Below are 3,172 nucleotides of genomic sequence, written 5' to 3' on the forward strand. Positions count from 1 at the left end.
GCTTTGGGAGGCCGAGGTGGGTGGATCACAAGGTCAGGAGTTCGAGACCAGCCTGACCAGCATGGTGAAACCCCATCTCTACTAAAAATACAAAAAAAGCCAGGTGTGGTGGCACACACCTGTAATCCCAGCTACTTGGGAGGCTGAGGCAGGAGAATCATCTGAACGCGGGAGGCGGAGGTTGCATTGAGTGGAGAGCACATCATTGCGCTCCAGCCTGGGCGACAGAGTGACTCCATCTCAAAAAAAAAAAAAAAAAAAAAAACATTCATTATAATTTATCTATCATCTGGGTGTTTTGCAGTCATGAAAAGATTTTCAGTCTGCCTTTTTTTTTTTTTTTTGAGACGGAGTCTCACTCTGTCACCTAGGCTGGAGTGCAGTGTTGTGATCTTAGCTCACTGCAACCACCGCCTCCCTGGTTCAAGAGATTCACTTGCCTCAGCCTTCCGAGTAGCTGGAACTACAGGTGTGTGCCACCACCCCTGGCTAATTTTTTGTATTTTTAGTAGAGACGAGGTTTCACCGTTTTAGCCAGGCTGGTCTTGATCTTCTGACCTCCCGATCTGCCTGCCTCAGCCTCCCAAAGTGCTGGGATTACAGGAGTGAACCACCGTGCCCGGCTCCCGCCTGCCATGTCTATGGCACATAGCTTTCCACCAACTTAGTGCAGGGCTGACAGTCCCATGGCTGAGATCTTGTCATTGTTCTAGGTGGGAGGATTGCAGTGCGGCCCAGAAAGGTTTGCAGTTGGCACCACCTGCATCAAAGATCATAGAGCCAAGCCGCAGGCCACAGGCCAGCCGTTCTCCCTTTGCATTCGAGAGGACTGCGAAGCTGGTGCTACCAGTCAGCCTCTTGGGCAAGGCTGCTCAGGAGAGGTGGGCCTCAGGCAAGAGAGCACAGATGGGTATTCGCGTGACAGAAGTGAGGCCTCAGCTCACCAGCTGGTAAACTGGCCTGGCAGCTTGAGATTCCACATACAGGTGTGCCTGTACCAGGCTTAGGGCCATGGAAAGTACCACCAAGGGCTGCTGGAAGTAACGGTGGGCTTTTAGGGAGAGTAGTTTGAACACTTCAAGGGTCCAAGAAATGTTCAGTATCAAAAATTCCACTTTGGGAAATTATCCTAAGGAAATAAATCATGCAAAGGAAGAACGTGCATAGGAGATGTCGTACCAGAAAACTCGAACGCGATCCAATTGCCCAATAGGAGGTGAAGAGTTAACAAATAGTGCCACTGCACTCCAGCCTGGGCAGTAGACACCCTCCCCTCCACCAAAAAAAATCACTTGAGGAGTAACGAGGAGTGTCTGAAAGCTGATGTTGGCCCTGACCACAGGCCCACTGGTGGGCTCTAAAAGCCAGTCTGGTTGGACCTCGTCCCCACAGGGCAGTGACCAGCTGCTGCAGCTGGCTTCCCAGAGAGGACAGCTCCAGGTCCGTGGGGTGCAAGGACCTCCTGCTTCATTTCCTTGGGTGCTCTTCAGGTCACGACTAGAACCAGTTGGGGCCGCTCTCTCCCGCTTCCTCAAGAATTTGGGAATTAGGGCAAGGCTAGTGTAGGGACCACCTTCCCTCCCAGTTCCATTCCAGCTTGAGGCAGAAAAGGAATATAGCCTTTTTATTGACTACTTTAAGTAGAACAAACTAGATACATATTTAACAGTTTTGGTTCGTTTATACAGTACATTAAATAAGTTATGCACAGAGTTAAGTAACAAAAGTTCCTATCGGAGTAAAATGACAAAGCACAGAAAAACCAGACTCTTAACGCATTCTGTGGGTGGTTTCACATTCATCATCCCCCTTTAAAAACCACGCATCGAGGCTTCGTTTTCCATTTATTTACATTTATTTTCTTTTATGAGTGGAGCCTTTGTAGCCTCGTCAGGAACTTGGAAAGCCACGTTAAGGGTACTGAAGGCCTCTCAGCCCAGCAGCCCTTTCAATCATTTGCCTAATACTTATTGCTGCTTCTCTGCCGACTCCAAGGTAGGGACAGGCTGTCCCTGACAGACTCCAGCGCACATGCCCTATTTGGTATAAGCATCACTGAGTGTACACTGGGCAGCCGTAGGCCCGACCAGATGGGGTCTGTGAGGGAAATTCCACGTCTCGGGCTGTGGAGGGGGAGGAGGGGACCTAAGACCCACCCCTCAGGCCTCCTAACGTTCTCCTGGCTCACGATGGAAAAGGTCACCTGCACTATCATCTTTGGAAATGAGCATGTCAATGCCCGAGGGCAAAGAGGCAGGTAGTCAATGTTTTGGTTTACAAGAACTACAGACACTCCAGAGTTGGAAGGGCCCTGTGAAGCCGCTGGTGCAGCCCCTGCCAGAATCTGGGCAGGGCTGCTCTCGACAGCTGGCCATCTGGCCCGTGCTCAACAGTCCACGCTCCGTTGGCTCTTCTTCCATTTGATTCAGTCTTGCTACCACCCAGTTCTCTGCAAACAGCTTAAAAAAAAATAATAATCTAAGGAGGTTGGTTTGGTCTTCTGACCTGGGAGCCTGGAAACCTTGTTTCTAGTTCAGTTCTGAAGAAAGCCTCCATGAAGTGTTCTATTTTCAGTGATTTATTCAATTCATAATCCTTTCTACGATTTCCAGGACAGATGGCCGTCCAGTCATTCTGAAAAGCTCACTGCCAAATGATTCCAGCTGTGTTGAGCCTTCAAATGCACTTGCCGAGATATCCTCTAGAACTACCCAGAACGTCTATACTCTTTGCAAGCAGGTGATGAGGCTGAGGCTCACTAACTCTGGGACAGGGCTGTACAAAGCAGAGTGGATTTTCTGTCTGGAAGCTGGAGCTGTCAAGTTGACACCAGTAAGAACTCCTGATGACCTTCTGGTCCAAATGGGTAAAGGAAGTCCACGCTGCAAAGAGCGGGCAGCAGCTGAGGCCAGGTGTGGATTTGTGGTGGGAAGATGTGTCCTCTTTCCAGACTGAGACCCAATGACAGATGAACCCAGCACTGCCCTAGAAGTAATCCACCTGATCTGTGACCACATGGTCACCCAACTGGGCCTGAGCGGATCTGCTAGAGCACCAGCCCCGGAACTGCAGGGCCCAGCGTGGACTGCCTGGCCTGGGCTTAAACAACTTCTTGAGTCACCTTTACTGCTGGATAGTCAGGCATGATGCAGGCAAGTGGGGACAAAAAAAA

The 3,172-nt window shown here is 50.2% G+C and overlaps 1 pseudogene across 1 annotated transcript in view; it reads right to left on the reverse strand.

Annotated features, from left to right (window-relative positions):
- Nucleotides 1–1,605: 1,605 nt before the first annotated feature.
- LOC116562817 overlaps nucleotides 1,606–3,172 on the reverse strand; it is a 6,567-nt pseudogene continuing 5,000 nt past the window's right edge. The window contains exon 2 of the transcript XR_004274103.1: nucleotides 1,606–3,089. The product of XR_004274103.1 is annotated as an uncharacterized LOC116562817 (transcript). The remainder of the gene's footprint in view (nucleotides 3,090–3,172) is intronic.

This window comes from Sapajus apella, unplaced genomic scaffold, assembly GCF_009761245.1.
Source record: "Sapajus apella isolate SASKATOON/1434 unplaced genomic scaffold, GSC_monkey_1.0 scaffold33, whole genome shotgun sequence".
Classification (NCBI taxonomy): Eukaryota; Metazoa; Chordata; class Mammalia; order Primates; family Cebidae; genus Sapajus; species Sapajus apella.